The sequence below is a fragment of the Papio anubis genome, chromosome 1, assembly GCF_008728515.1.
Source record: "Papio anubis isolate 15944 chromosome 1, Panubis1.0, whole genome shotgun sequence".
In the NCBI taxonomy this organism is placed as follows: domain Eukaryota; kingdom Metazoa; phylum Chordata; class Mammalia; order Primates; family Cercopithecidae; genus Papio; species Papio anubis.
This window is the reverse complement of record NC_044976.1, coordinates 32301171-32317909: the sequence shown is the minus strand read 5'-3', so window position 1 is coordinate 32317909 and position 16739 is coordinate 32301171. Positions and strand designations below refer to the sequence as shown.

The 16739-nt window shown below is 46.7% G+C and overlaps 1 protein-coding gene across 6 annotated transcripts in view; it reads left to right on the top strand.

Moving 5' to 3' along the window:
* CSMD2 (CUB and Sushi multiple domains 2) overlaps nucleotides 1-16739 on the top strand; it is a 649640-nt gene that overhangs the window by 28814 nt on the left and 604087 nt on the right. The gene's annotated exons all lie outside the window — the stretch shown is intronic.

The window sequence follows — 16739 nt, the reverse complement described above, 5'->3', positions numbered from 1 at the left end:
GAAATGAGATGGCTGAATGAAACAATGGAATGGACAACAAGTAGATTCATGGGATGAGTAGACATATAGACAGATGAGTGTACAAGAGGAAAGACCCATGGATGGTAGATAGAAGGATGATTGGATAATGGATGGATCACAGTTTTCATAATTTATTGTTTAAGCAAACTCATTTGGGGACTGGCTGGACAAAAATAGTGATAAAGGCTGAACTGGATAATTTTATTAAAGGCATCATGGGAATTGATAAGCGAATGATGCAGAGAGGAGTCCAGACTCCTATCCCAAGGAAGTTTGTCTAACAAGTGCCCTTAATGAAAAATCATGATATATCAGGCCTGGAGTCCCAGCACAGACCATGTTCATATAGCTCTGTGAAAGACTGTGTCTGTTCTCATGCACAAACACTGTCTTCATGATCTCTGATCTGCAAATACGGGATATGTCCACACTGGCATTCACACTCACATGTAATATTTTATGGAGACCACTTGTTCACACTCTTTTTGGAACCAAAAGAAACTCAATGGCTAACAGCCACAGCACATTCAACTGAGTAGGCTGAACCCACAGGAAGGAAAATCAGGTGGCTCAGGGGTTGCCTTGTTTAATGGGTGTGAGTTTTTTTCTTAGTTAAATAAGTAATTAATTTTGAAAGTCAGTGAATTTATTTTGAAAGTTCAGTGAACTAGTTTTTAAGTTTTCTTTACCAGAGCAACCTGTGTGACTTAAGATAAAGTACAGACGAGATCTGCGAGTTTCTCAGTCAGGGCTTGGATAGTCTCCAGGATGCAGTTACCCAAATGACCTAATTTTTCTCCCCTTCTAGCCATGCCTCTCTCTCCTGCTTGCTCTTTCTCTTCCCTTTAAGTTTAATTAGTTATAACTACTTTTTAATTACTATAGAAGTAATACATGCTCAGGGCAAAAATTGAAATGGCATAGAAGAGCATATGGTGAAAAAAGCCCTTCTCCCCACTGCAGAGCTCAGTCCCACTTATCAACAGTTTCTTCTGAATTACTCCAGACATTTTCAAAACATACAAGAAAATGTAAATGGAACACAAATTATATTTCACAAAAATGGGATTATTGTAGATATATGATATACATTACTCTGTAACATGCTTTTTTCTCTTAGAAATGTCTCTTATACCTCTTTCTGGGTAGGTGTACATAGATTTATCTCATTCCTCTTAGTGGCTACATGATATTTCATAAGTTACTGTAAATTAGTCAATCAGTTCTTTTTTTTTTTTTTGAGATGGAATCTTGCTCTGTTGCCAGGCTGGAGTGTAGTGGCGTGATCTCGTCTCACTGCAACCTCCGCCTCCTGGGTTTAGGCAATTCTCCTGCCTTAGCCTCCTGAGTAGCTGGGACTATAGGTACGCACCACCACACCAGCTAATGTTTGTATTTTTAGTAGATATGGGGTTTCACCATGTTGGTCAGGATGGTCTCGATCTCTTGACCTAGTGATCCAACCACCTCGGCCTCCCAAAGTGCTGGGATTACAAGAGTCAATCAGTTCTTTATTATTTAGGTTTTTTCTAGTTTTGGGCTACCCTAAACAATATCACAACAAAATAATTGTGTGGGTGTGTGTGTGTGTGTGTGATTTCAAAATGAAGGAAGGTATCTATAGAATGGATTTGTTGCCTCAAAGGATATATGTATTTATGCTGATAAACTTGCCAATTTGCATTAATTTAAATACTGCCAATAGTATTTGAAAGTTCTTTGTAACCCTACACTTTAGAGTACATCAGAATCACCTGGAGAGCTTGTTAAAATACAGATTGCTGGGCCCAGGAGTTTCTGATTAAGTGAATCTGTGATCAAATAGGTCTGCAATAGAGTAGATTTGGGATGAGATCGAAGTATTTGCATTTCTAACAAGTTCTCTGGTGATGCCGATGTACTGGTGAAGGAACCACTGCTCCATCCTTTCCCAACAACTTTTTAAAAACTTGCAAATCTGATGGAAATCAGAAAAGTAGCTCGTTATTGCATTCCTTTAATTATAACTGAAGCTAAGCATCTTTTCATGTTTCTTAGTCAGCTGTATCTCTTCTCCTGAAAACTATCTAGCTGTATCTCTTCTCCTGAAAACTATCTGTTTATGCACCTTGCTCGTTTTCTATGGCATTGTTTCTGTTTTTCTTATTGATTTATAAGAACTCTTTGCATATAGAAGACACTGGCTCTTTAATCTGTAGTAGTATGGCAAATCTTTTTTGCAGTTTGGACCTGTGTTTACACTCTGTGGTATCTGTGTTTTATTTTTTACATAGAGAGGTTCTACATATTTATGCACTTACATTTGTCTGTGTTTTGGCTTCTGGTTTTGTGTCATACTTAGAGAAAGACCTTTTTCTTTTTAAGATTATATAAAATTTAACAATGAATGTGTCTTGATGCTTTCTTTTATAATAATTTCTAATCTAAAGTGGGGCAGCAAATGTTACTATGGTAATGTAGTGACTACTTATTTAGAAATGAAAATATGAAGTTTTCACATTTCTGAATTAACCTAAAGGGATCTTTGCAGCCTCTTTATCCCCTGGGTCTATCAGAAAGAAAAGAAACTCCCATTTTATAGCTTTCCCCTCTCCAGGCTATTACTGTAATGAGTTGAGATTTAAAGAAGAGTCTGAAGATCGAGGGCAAAGAGTGTTGGCTGTTGTCAAGCAAACAGATGTTTCTAAAGTGATGGAGGCACCAAGAGAACCATGGAGACCATAAGCATGAGGCAGCACAGCACACAAATGCTCCCTCCTCTTTCTGCCTGTTTGGCTGCCAGAGCTGCTCTTTTATTTTATTTTATTTTTTATTTTTTTATTTTATACTTTAAGTTCTAGAGTACATGTGCACAACGTGCAGGTTTGTTACATACATATACATGTGCCATGTTGGTGTGCTGCACCCATCAACTCGTTATTTACATTAGGTATATCTCCCAGTGCTATCCCTCCCCCCTCCCCTAACCCCACAATAGGCCCCGGTGTGTGATGTTCCCCTTCTTGTGTCCAAGTGTTCTCATTGTTCAATTCCCACCTATGAGTGAGAACATGTGGTGTTTGGCTTTTTGTCCTTGCGATAGTTTCCTGAGAATGATGGTTTCCAGCCTCATCCATGTCCCTACAAAGGACACAAACTCATCCTTTTTTGTGGCTGCATAGTATTCCATGGTGTATATGTGCCACATTTTCTTAATCCAGTCTGTCACTGATGGATATTTGGGTTGGTTCCAAGTCTTTGCTATTGTGAATAGTGTCTTTATAGCAGCATGATTTATAATCCTTTGGGTATATACCCAGTAACGGGATGGGTGGGTCAAATGGTATTTCTAGTTCTAGATCCTTGAGGAATTGCCACACTCTCTTCCACAATGGTTGAACTAGTTTACAGTCCCACCAACAGTGTAAAAGTGTTCCTATTTGTTCACATCCTCGCCAGCACCTGTTGTTTCCTGATTTTTTAACGATCGCCATTCTAACTGGTATGAGCTGGTATCTCATTGTGGTTTTGATTTGCGTTTCTCTGATGGCCAGTGATGAGGAGCATTTTTTCATGTGTCTGTTGGCTGCGTAAATGTCTTTTTTTGAGAAGTATCTGTTTTTGATGGGGTTGTTTGTTTTCTTCTTGTAAAGTTGTTAGAGTTCTTTGTAGATTCTGGATATTAGCCCTTTGTCAGATAAGTAGATTGCAAAAATTTTCTCCCAATCTGTAGGTTGTCTGTTCACCCTGATGGTAGTTTCTTTTGCTGTGCAGAAGCTCTTTAGTTTAATTAGATCCCATTTGTCAATTTTGGCTTTTGTTGCAATTGCTTTTGGTGTTTTAGACATGAAGTCCGTGCCCATGCCTATGTCCTGAATGGTATTGCCTAGGTTTTCTTATAGGGTTTTTATGGTTTTAGGTCTAACATTTAAGTCTTTAATCCATAATCCATCTTGAATTAATTTTTGTATAAGGTGTAAGGAAGGGATCCAGTTTCAGCTTTCTACATATGGCTAGCCAGTTTTCCCAGCACCATTTATTAAATAGGGAATCCTTTCTCCATTTCTTGTTTTTGTCAGGTTTGTCAAAGATCAGATGGCTGTAGATCTGTGGTATTATTTCTGTGGGCTCTGTTCTGTTCCATTGGTCTATATCTCTGTTTTGATACCAGTACCATGCTGTTTTGGTTACTGTAGCCTTGTAACATAGTTTGAAGTCAAGTAGCGTGATGCCTCCAGCTTTGTTCTTTTGGCTTAGGATTGTCTTGACAATGTGGGCTATTTTTTGGTTCCATATGAACTTTAAATTAGTTTTTTCCAATTCTGTGAAGAAAGTCATTGGTAGCTTGATGGGGATGGCATTAAATCTATAAATTACCTTTGGCAGTATGGCCATTTTAACGATATTGATTCTTCCTATCCATGAGCATGGAATGTTCTTCCATTTGTTTGTGTCCTCTTTTATTTTGTTGAGCAGTGGTTTATAGTTCTCCTTGAAGAGGTCCTTCACATCCCTTGTAAATTGTATTCCTAGGTATTTTATTCTTTTTGAAGCAATTGTGAATGGGACTTCACTCATGATTTGGCTCTCTGTTAGTCTGTTATTGGTGTATAAGAATGCTTGTGATTTTCGCACATTGATTTTGTATCCTGAGACTTTGCTGAAGTTGCTTATCAGCGTAAGGAGATTTGGGGCTGAGATGATGGGGTTTTCTAAATATACAATCAAGTCATCTGCAAACAGGGACAATTTGACTTCCTCTTTTCCTAATTGAATACCCTTTATTTCTTTATCCTACCTGATTGCCCTGGCCAGAACTTCCAACACTATGTTGGAAGCACAGCACACAAATGCTCCCTCCTCTTTCTGCCTGTTTGGCTGCCAAAGCTGCTCATTTTTGTTTGTTTTTTTCTTTTTTTCTTTTCTTTTCTTTTTTTTTTTGAGACAGTCTCACTGTGTCACCCAGGCTGGAGTGTAGTGGTACAATCTCCACCTCCCGGGTTCAAGGGATTCTCCTGCCTCAGCCTCCTGAGTAGCTGGTACTATAGGTGCGCACCACCACGCCCGGCTAATTTTTGTATTTTCAGTAGAGACCGGATTTCACCGTGTTGGCCAGGATGGTCTCGATCTCCTGACCTCGTGATGCCTCAGCCTCCCAAAGTGCTGGGATTACAGGCGTGAGCCACCGCACCCAGCCTGCTTGGGTTTTATATTCACACTCTCTACCCCTGGGCATGCTCTCTTTGACTAAGTAGCAAGATGTACCATGGGAAAGGAATATAAGGGATAGGAAAGTGTGAAACATAGTCTTTTGCATAACCTGTAACTATGGGCTGATTTTTTTTTTTTTTTTATCACCCAGGCTGGAGTGCAGTGGTACAATATTGGCTCACTGCAACCTCCACCTCCCGGGTTCAAATGATTCTCCTGCCTCAGACTCCAGAGTAGCAGGGATTACAGGCACCCACCACCACACCTGGCTAATTTTTGTAATTTTAGTAGAGACAGGGTTTTGCCATGTTGGCCAGGCTGGTCTCGAACTCCTGACCTCAGGTGATCCACCCACCTGAGCCTCCCAGAGTGCTGGGATTACAGGCGTGAGCCACCACACCCAGCCTGGGCTGAATGAATTAATGGAAGCATCATTATTTGCAAGGCTTGCTTTTCTGTTGTTCAGACAACTTCAAGTGCAGAGTTCAGTGCTCCATACTGGGACGATATCATTCACAAGTCACTGTACTGGCTTGGCAGGAACTGGCAGTCTAGTGGACAACTAGATACAGAAACAAGCAGTATTGCAAAAGAGGGAGAGAGGTGGTAATAGAAGGTGCTAGACTTTACAAGGACAGGGACTATGCCTTATCTGTCATTCTGTCCTAGGATGAAGCATGAGGCCTGACACTGAGGTGCCCAATCAATGTTTGGTGATTGAATGAATTAATTTGAAAGCTGTATTAGTCAAGGTTCACCAGAGAAATAGAACAACGACAACAAAAAAAGGGTGTGTTTGTGTGTGTGTACATATGAGAATTGGCTCATGCAATTATGAAGGCTGAAAAGCCCCACAATCTGCCACCTGTAATCTGCAGACCCAGGAAAGCTGATGGTGTAATTCAGTCTGAATCTGAAGGCCTGAGAAAAGGGATGTGGGATAGTGAGGATGAACCCTGGTGTAAGTCCCAGATTGTGAAGGCCCTAAAATTAGGAGCTCTGACGTCTTAGGGCAGGGGAATATCCCAGCTCAAGGAGAGAGAATTTGCCTCTCCTCTTTCTATTTCTTCTTTTGGGGACTTCAATGGATTTGATGGGCCCACCCACATTGGTGAGGGCTGATCTGTTTTATTTAGTCTACTGATTCCAATGCCAATATTTTCTGAACACCTTCACAAACACATCCAGAAATAATGTTTTCCCAGCTATCTGGGCATCCTTTAGCCCAGTCAAGTTGACACATAAAGTTAACCATCACAGGAACAGAGGGGAGGGAGCAAGTAACTACACCTGAAGGAGGTGTCAGAGGAGGGGATATTTGGGTCTTAATCAGAAGAAGAGGGGTGATAGAGAAGTGGGTCATAATCAAGATGGTTTTCCGTGGGTGCCACCTGTTACCTACCTGGGCCTGGGATGAATTCCACAATGTCACATGGCAAGAGTGAATTGGGGCTTTATTAGGGGAAGGGAAAGCTGACTAAGTCAGGGTCAGCAGGATGAGGCGCCACGGGTCTCCCATTCTCCCTTACGTCCATGGAGGGGTGTGCTGGGGCCGTAGTGTCCAGCATCATGGCCTGACATGCATCCCAAGTCTGTTCCAGAGGCGAGTCCTCCCTCTTTCTTGCTTTTCTTCCTTACAGATCAAGTGTGTGAATCACCTCATCAGTGAAGGGACGTGCAAGCTGCTTGGGTGTGTGCTGTTTTTAGGAATTGTCTATAAGGTTAGCTGTCCCATACTTGGGGGAATTTGTGGCCCATGAGAGGTTGGAGTCCCCCTTGTCTCTTGGGAAGCTGAATTTGGATACCCCCGGCCCCAGCCAGCTCATGATTTAGGCAACCCCGAGTGAGCACTCAGAAGTATTTTCAGGGGATCCTGACCCTTGCATCGCAGTGGGAAAGGGTGTGTGGGCTGAGAGGTGAGCTTGTGCAAAGACAGAGCTGTGCCACTGGATGGGAGGCAGAAGAACCTCCTGACTGGAGACTCTGGCCTGGGCTCATTTGAAAACGAGAAGGATATCTTATGCCTGATCAGGAATGAGCAGCTTGGTGATGGTGGCCTCAGGGATCCCTACTCTGTGCTGCCTCAGAGGGAGGCCTGGGCCTGGAGGCTGTAGGTGGGGGGTCAGCATGAGTCTGTGGCTTCCACCTGATTTCCACTTCCTGCAGTTCCTGATGATGAGTAAGCCGCCCTCAAGCTAGGTCCCTGGAGCGGAGTTCGGGAAGAAGGTGCAGGATGCCAAGATTGATATGATACCAGGGCCAAGTCAGTGGGCAGGGTCTGGTCTACACCCTGTCCTAGAGAGTGTAGGACAGAGACATCCCCAGGCAGGCTGGCCTGTGTAAATAACTTGCAAGATACATTTCCCTGTTTGTTTATTGAAAAGAAAAATTAAGACTCCCCTCTCCTTCACCTCCCAATACAGCAGACAGAACTTTGACTTTGGGTCAAGTATAATTCATTCTTGTCTAGTACTTCACTATTGGCTGGCTCTGCCAACCTCTCTTCACCTCAGTGTCCTCATCTGTAAAGGGGTGTTATAATAGCCCCTGCCTCATAGGATAGTCGGGAAGGAGAAAGGAGAGCATGCACTCGCAGGGACCCAGTGCATGGCAGGTACTTAATAATGTTTAACAAAAACGAAGCATGGCCGGGCTGGGTGGCTCAAGCCTGTAATCCCAGCACTTTGGGAGGCCGAGACGGGCGGATCATGAGGTCAGGAGATCGAGACCATCCTGGCTAACACGGTGAAACCCCGTCTCTACTAAAAAATACAAAAAACTAGCCGGGCGAGGTGGCGGGAGCCTGTAGTCTCAGCTACTTGGGAGGCTGAGGCAGGAGAATGGCATAAACCCGGGAGGCGGAGCTTGCAGTGAGCTGAGATCGGCCACTGCACTCCAGCCTGGGCAACAGAGCAAGACTCCATCTCAAAAAACAAACAAACAAACAAAACAAAAGAAGCATTGCTTGGTGAGGTGGGAGGTGGAGAAACAGGAGCAGGGAGGGGTATGGAACCCTAGGCAGAAAGGAGTGGGTACCACGTTGAATGCCAGCATTTATTGAACACCTACTATATGCTCTATCTGGTGGGGAGAGACGTAAAGGAGAATCAGATGCCTTATTTTTTCTTGATTCCTGGGTAGGATGGTCTCAGTTTGTCCTTTAAACCAGGAACCAAGCTGTGGATATACAGAGATGGGGACCTGGGAGGGGTTTCTGGGAAGGAGGCCCTTGAAAACAGGCTCCAAGAGTTGCAAAATGGATGCTATAGTCAGGAGTCATCAGAGAAGAAAGACATCCTGAGAGAGGAGCCTGAGGATTGGTGGGGGGCAGGGAAGGCATTGAGGGCAGGGCTGAGCAGGGTGAGTCTTTAAAGCCTTCTCTGTCTCTCCCTGGGACAGTCGATCCCTGGCTGGTCCACCTGCTTCCGCTGTTCTCACCTGTGGTTCCTTCTTCACACAGCAGCTGGCGAAATCCTAAAACATGCAGATCTGATTCCGTCACCCCTCCCACTGCATACACAGAGTTGAAACCATCCTGATTTGATCTGGCCTTGACTGCCGGTCTACCCACGCTTCTCCTCCCGCCACTCCTGTACGCTTCTCCATACCCCAGGTGTACTTGCCTTTTTGCTTTTACTGGAAAACAACAAACTTTTTTTCTTTTTGCCTCCCGACATTTCTTCCTGCTGTTTTTTTCTGCCCGGAATGCTCTCCCTCCCACCTTCACACAGTTCGTTCACTCTTACCCTGCAGATCCCTGCTCAGGGACGGCATTGTCAGAGGTGACCACTGTAGATGAAGCACCACCACGTCACCTTCTTCATAGCTCTGATCATGCTCATTATATGATCTGTTGTTGTTTACTTGTTTACTGTCTGTCTTACCTACTAGACAACAAGCAGCATGAGGATGACGACAGGGACTCTGTACCCCCAGTGCCACACACAGTTAGCACTTGATAAATATTTATCAATTGCATGAATGAAAGGCACAGGGTGGGGTGGAAGGGAGAGAATGAGCGGTAATTAATGTTTCTTGAGCTCCCCAGAGCCTGGAGTCTCATGTTCATAATCTTATTTAATTTTCCCAGCATGGCTGTGAGGGAGGTATTATTAATATTATGCTTTCCTTATAGATGAGGGAGCTGAGACTCAGAGAGGGTGAGCAGGGCACCCCAGGTCACACAGCCAGCAAGTGGTACTGTGAATTCAGTTTTGTCTGACTCTGCAGGCCCGGCTTGTTCTTTCCTGTAGTGCTGCCGGATGCTCTGTGTGTGCAGGGAGCACTGAGCCAGCCAGAGCGGCGGATGCCCTGGCACGTGTGCATGTCTGCAGTAGTGGGTGGTGGTGAGGACGCAATCCCAGCTATCATGGGCTCTTTTAAATTCCTCCCTATTTACACATATCCTTCCATGTATTGTAACTGATACATGTAAGCACATGTGCACACACACATGCTTCTACACACATGTGTTCACACACACAGTTTCACAAGACAGGTACACTGCTTTACCACTCACAAACACAACACCAGGTGGAAGGGACACCCAGACTTTTACACAGATTCTTCCAGAAGGGCACTGATATCCTAGTGGAGGGAGGGGGTGGCAGCAGGACTCATGAAACCTCCATCAGGGATGGGAGGGTGGGCGTGCAGCCATGTACTGAAGAGCTGTGTGCATGAGAACTGTGTGTGCACAATGTATCTGTGTGTGTGGGGGGTACACATGTATGTTGTGGGCATGGACGTCTGTTTCTGTAGCTGTTGATGTGTGTGTGTGCATGTGTGAATTCTGCATGCCAGGACTTGGGCAATCGTGAGCTTCTTGCTCAGCCTGGATTCCAGCTCCCAGCTCTCCAGCCCCAAGGGTAGGTCAGGCTTTGACCTTGAACCTCCCCCGTCCCTAGTCACTGTCCTTCTGAGCTGGCAGAGTTTAGGGACGACACCCCTCTCGACTACACTTCAGGCTCTGTGTGGAGTGGCTTTCCTGGGAACAAAAGCCGGTCTACTCACTCCCCGACGACCCAGGATGTGAGTTTGCAGTTGACAACCATGCCTGGCAACAGCCAGGGCTCAACAAGGCCGGCAGCTGCACAGAGCCTGCCAGGCTGTGTGCGTCCTTCAGGGAGGTAGGGGCCTGGTGCTCTGTGCTCAGTAAAACAGGTTTGTGCCTCTGCCTGAACTTCAGGCTTCTTTGAACACCTGGGTCTTCTCTTTTGGTGGAGCTGCCACCACTTTGACAACATGCTGGCTTGGAACCCTCACTGTCTGTCTGTGCTTTCTAGGAGAGAAGGAAGGTGGGAGACACACCCTCAGACCCGAGCACAGCATCCCTTCCTGTGGGTACAGTCTTTGAAGGACATGGGACTCCCCCAAATTTCTACCAAGAGCCACCACTGAGTTGGACCGGAGAGATTTTCCACCTCAGTCTCTGTACTCAGTCCTTCAAGTCCTCTGGGGAGGAGCCTCAGAAGCTTCCAGTGCTGGGGTCTAAGTGGAGCAGGCAGGGGTCAGCTGCCTGGGTTTTGCTTGGAGAGACGCCCTCAGACAAGGTCCAGACTGAGCTCAGGGTCCAGAGGGAATGTGGGAGGACGGACACCCCTGGTCTTGGGCATGGAGCAGAAGTGAGGTCAGGGAGCAGGTGAGGCTGATTGCTGAGAAGGTGGAAGAGGCCACTTCCCACAAGGAACAAATCAAGAACTGCAGCCAAGGGGCAAGTGGAGGTCTTGCTGGCCTGAGAAAAGGGTGGGACGATGGGTGTGGTGGTGCCCAGCCATGCAAGGCCCCTTCAAAAGCTGGAGACCCTGACCCCCTCAACAACTCCTCTCGGAGCAGCCCCTTTCCTCGGTACGAAGGCCAGCCAGTCTCCACTGTGCATCCCTTGAACCACTGTTCCACTAGGACCCTCAGTCTCTACATGCTCCAGCCCTGGGTCAGTCCTGCACCTCAGCTCTGGGCCTGCCACCTGGACTATGAATCCTGCTGCCACTGCGAACTCACGTCTCTAACCTAAGCCCAGCACCCCTTAACTATCTTTCTATCGGCCACCTGGTCAGCTTCCTGTCTTAATCCTAAGAGTGGCCCTTCTGAGACACAAATCCCTGGTTCTATCACAGGATGACTACCCTGGCACCTCACTGAGAACAGGCAGACCATCAGAACGGACTTCCACGTCCTCCTCCTACCTGTGGTTACCTGCCTCTGCAACCACTCCTCCTCCCCCAACTCCTCGAGGAAGAGGTGGGGTCTCTCCTACAGTCCCCAGTTCCCAGAGCCCAGGACCCCTTTCTTCCATCTCTCTTCTTTGTGATATGTCCCTTCTCTCCCCTCTTCCCTCCCATTTTATTTTTCTTCTCCACTGACTTCACTCCTTGAATTTAAAACAGGTTCAAAATAGAAGGTAGAAGAAGCTTTTTGAGCCCTGAACTCCTCTCTGTCTGCCACCCTGTTCTTTGCCATTTAAAGCTAAGTTCCTCAAATAGTCCATACTCAGTCTCTGGTTCTTCCAGTTAGCTCCCGTGGGGATCTGGGGGTTGGATGCCGCTGACAGAGCCTTTGTTGTTAAGCTGTGCATGGCTTCTCGGCATCTCACTCTAGGTCATGCCCTTGTTGCCTTCCACTGTCCGTGTCTGGTCTCTCTGTGCCTGTCTGCCTCTTTCCTGTGTCTCTGTCACTTTTCTGTCTCTCTGTTTCTTTTTCTTTCCTCTTCCGTCTCCTCCCTGGCTTGCAGTCTCACTCTCTGTCGTTGTGTCTTTTTCTATCTGCCCATCTCTCTTACTGCCTGTTCTTTTCTTGGAGTCCCTGATTTTCTCTGCTCTCTTTCTTTCTACCTGGCTGTCTCTGCGGGTCCTGTCTCTGTGTCCCTACTCCCTCTCCTGCCCATCTCTCTCCCCATCTATGTTTCTCTCTCTCTCCCTGAGTCTCTCATTGCCTCCTTTTCCTTCCTGCTAGCCACAAGGACAGCCTGCCTTGCTGGCTGTGATGCCCCTGACAGCGGGAATCAGCATTCTTTCCCACTCCACTCCCTCCTGCGGTGTCGTATGGCCTCCCAGCTCTCCCCATCTCCCTTGTCTGGGTGTCTAACTGCTGCTGCAAGGGAGCAAGGGCACAGGACTCTTAGAAACCCCAAAGGGTGTAGATTTTGAAACAAAATGAGCACAGCACCTTTTGTGTTCCACAGATAATACTTGGGGGATGGGCAGTGGCTGCAGGCTGGGCCCCCCATGAAACGCTACAGCTGTGCCACCTCCCATAACCATGGCCTTAGAGGATTACAGAGCCTGCACTCATGGGCAAGGATCCTTGGGTTCTGCCTAGCCCCATTACAGGAAGGTGGTTTAGTTCAGGGCTCAACCAGGAGCAGGAAGTATGTGCTAGGTGGGCTCAACCAGAATCCAGGCCTGTGAGGAAGAGCTCGGCTTTATTTTCTAGGGAATGGATTGGGAGCTGCTGGAAGACTTTGAGCAAGGGAAGTGCCTTAGGTTGAGCTCCCTGGAGGCAGACCTGAGACAAGGATTAAGTGTAAGTATTTCAAATTGGAGGTGGTCCAAGAAATACCAGTTGAGGAATGGTAAGGGAGAGTCATCAGTAAAGGGTTTGTCTCTAACCCAGCTACTGCTGTGGGCGACTGGAGTGGGTCTGGATCAGGGCATGGGTGGAACGGACTCTTGGCCTTCCCATGCCCTACAGTGACGTTTATTGGATTTTATTTAGAGCTGAAGAAGTGGGGTTAGGGCTTTGCAGTCCTCTCCCTTCTGAATATCACTAGGATATCAGGTCATGGATGGTGTCACTGAACAGACCCCCACTGGGTCCTGGAGATCTCCCCCTCAAAAGCCCTCCTGGGGCCTGGACTGGAGCAGCATGCCTGGCTATTCTGGGGCCTGGCATGATGGCCCCACCTAAGGAAATTCCTTCCAGGCAACAGTGGGGCTAGGGGAGAGCCCACCTCTGTGTGGATCTGTGGAGCGCCTCCAGTTAGTGTAATTACATTCTTCCTGCTGACAGTTCCCACCATGGTCTCAATTGGATGTGACATTCTTATTAAATAACTTCACCAGTAACTAGTAATAATAACACAGTCCTTACTTCCTGACCTAAATTGCTCGATGCTATTTTGGTGAGCAACCACCGTGCTGCAGGGCTTCTGCAGAACGGCCTGCCAGATTGCTGCCAACACACACACACACACACACACACACACACACACACACACACACACACACAGCCAAGGTTGATGGGAAGTGTGCTTGCACCATCTGTGCGCGGCCTACCTGTGTGTGCCCTGGAGCACATGTGAGTGCCGTACCCGCCGTCCAAATGAGGAAGCCCCAAATGCCTAATGGCAGGCCAAGCTTCCCTGGCAAGGGCTAACCTTCCCAGCCTGGTTGTTGCACAGAATGGAGATTTGACTTCCAAAGTACCTCTTATACCATGTCCCTCTCTCTCTACCTGCCCCAGCTTCTGTGCATTTATATCTGTCTTCCCCTGCCTCTGAAGTTTCCTTCCCTTCCTTTTCTACCTATGAAATTTTATTCATCTTTCAAGACCCAATGCAGATGTTACCTCTGCCAGGAAGCCGTCCCTGATTCCACTATAGAGGTACTTGTCACTCCCCGAGTTGGTATCCTTTATTTGGTCTGGTCTGACTCTATATTCTAATTATTTTAGCTGGATATATGATAGTCAAGGGCAGGGATTGGGTCATAATCACTTCTGATGTTTGACACACTCATTCCCATTGAAAGACTCCCTGAGTGTTTGCTGAATCAAAGTGATGGAAGTGGATATAGATTTATGGGGAGGGGGCATTGTTGGAAACTGAGATTTTCTGGTGGTGGCTTTCTCCACAGAGACGAAATGCTTGCAATGCCCCTAGTTGGTCTTTGTTTTTATTTTCCATCTTTACAAAAAATGTGAGATGTTCACTCTTACAGAACAAATAGATCTGTGACTTTGGTTTCACAATTTATGTGGCTGATTTTGTCTGCTTTTGACAGTTCTGTCGTGTTCCTGACAGTTACAATTTGGTTTCTCTCTGGGACCTCGGGATGATAAGTTGGGATGCCAACCTTGCATTGATCCACTGGAGGAGCACAGACCCCTTCTTGTTTCTCCCCATGCTGTGCTTATGAATGGGAAGTTCTGAGCAAGCCAGTGAGAAGACAAATGGGGAAAAAATAAGGAAACATGGAAGTGTGCAGGTGTGCGCCAGGAGGCAGGGTGTCACCTGGATCATCCAACCCAGGTGACCAGCCGATGGCATGAGCAGTGGACACTTGGATTTCTCCAGACCCTCTCCCCGTATCTGTCCAGTCTCCCAGAAGACAAGTGTAAATGGACTCCTCTGCGCTCCTATGCCATTCCCTTTCTCCCTAGTCCACCCACCAGCATGTGGCATGTTCCCCAAAATTTATGTGAGCTCTCAAGCAGAGGGATCATGGTTGAATTTTCTCTGGATCCTCAGCACACAGAACAAGCCTCACTGGCAGGAAGCATCAATATATGTGTGCTGAATGCCTGATGGATGAATGAATGAATGAATGAATGGGTGAATGGTGCCACCTTCTAAAGCTTATAATTTCCTTCCTTGGCCTGAGCATGGAATTTCTGTTTTGGATTTGAATCCCAGGACCACGACTTATTAGCTGAGTCATTTTGGAAGATTATTTTGCCTTTGAGAAACTGGATTCCATCTTCAAAACCAACAGCAGAATCCAAGCCTGCCTGGGTTATTGTCAATGTCAAGCACATAAGGGACTGTATAGTACAGTGGTTAAATCCATGGGCTCTGGACCTAAACTGCCTGTGTTCACAACCTTACTCTACTACTTCCTAGTTGTATGACCGTGGACAACTTACTTAGTCTCTTACTGTTTAGGGAAAAGCTCTCTCAAGCCACATTTTTTTTTCTGCTCTCACATCACCACCACCACCATCACAGTCATCAATACAGAGGAAGACTTCTGTGACCAAAGGTGGGGTTTTTTTTTTCTCCATACATTTAGCAGTGGACACCAGCTAGGTGTCCTCCGATTCAACTCCTACCCTATCTACCTGATGATAGAGTCACATCCCATGGGTTAGGGGCTCAGTCCCTGAGACTTCCCCGCTGCTTCAGACACCAGTCACATGTCCAAACCTCCAGAACTTCTGACCAATTGGCTTCAAGTTGGGGTTTCCACAACCCCCCCTCCTTTAAGTTCGATTACTTTGTTGGAGTAGCCCACAGAAGTCAGGGAAACACATACGTTTACCAGTTTGTTATAAAGGATATACAAATGATACAGATGAACGTTAAATGAAGAGGTGTGTAGGGCAAGTTGTAGGGGGAGGGGCTTGGAGCTTCCATGCCCTCCCGGGGCACACCACCCTCCAGTAATCTCCATGTGTTCCGCTCTCTGGAAGCTCTCTGAACCCTGTCCTCTTGGGTTTTTAGGGAAGCTTCATTACGTAGGCATGATTAATGAAACCGTTGGCCATTGGTGATCGACTTGACCTTCAGCCCCGTCCCTTTCAGGAGTGGAGCTGTAAGTCCCAACCCTCTAATCCTGCCTTATTCTTTCCAGTAATCAGCCCCACTTTGAACCTATCACACAAAAGAAAGACAGCACTTTGGAGATCCCAAGGATTTTAGGTGTTATGAGCCAGGAACTACAGACAAAAATAGCACCACTTAACCTCAGTGTGCTCATTATACATGGGGATGACCTTAGTACCTACCTGCCAGGACTCTTGGGAGAATTTCATGAGGCAAAGCACTTAAAGCAGGGCTTTCACCTAGCAAGTGCCCAGGACATATATGACAGGGTGTCTTGCCTGAGTTGCCACTGAGATGGGATTAGGAAGGCATTTGGGGATCAGGCTATTCTCCCTCTAGTGGGCTTCTCTGTCCCCTGGTCAGACGCCCTTCATCTCTCAAAGAACTTTCAGAGTGACTGGCCCCAGCCCTGGTTTGCATGGGTATAGGAATTTCACGAGAAGGAACTTGAATCCTGAGCACAGATGGGGTATAGAAATAGGTAGAATGGGAGGAGGCTCTACGAAAATTAAAACTCTGGGGGAGATAAAGTAACACCAGAAAGGAAATAGGTAGATATGTATAATGGGTGGGAGGAGGCTCTATGAAAATTAAAACACTGGGGGAGGTAAAGTAGCACCAGAGAGGAAATTCACCCACTTTGGTTGAGGAAGATTAGTGGAGTGGGCTGGACAGGGAGGGCCCTGCTGCTTGAGGGTAAGAGAAGACAGAGGTTCTGGATACAGCAAGAGGCTACTCTTGGACCCAGCCCTTCCCATTTTGTCCCCTGCAGATCCCGGACCTCGGTGCCTGGAGGAGAGGGTAGCTTGGTAAAGATGAAAGATGTGCCCCAAAGGCTCAGCTGTGGGTCTCCCATCTCCTGCATGGGGTCTCAGCCTTGGGCATTTTGGGCTGGACACTGTTCTGGAGCACTGTCCTGTGCATCAGGGGAAGTTTAGCAGCCTCTTCAGCCTCCACCCACCAGCTGCCAGTAGCAGCCCCCTACTCT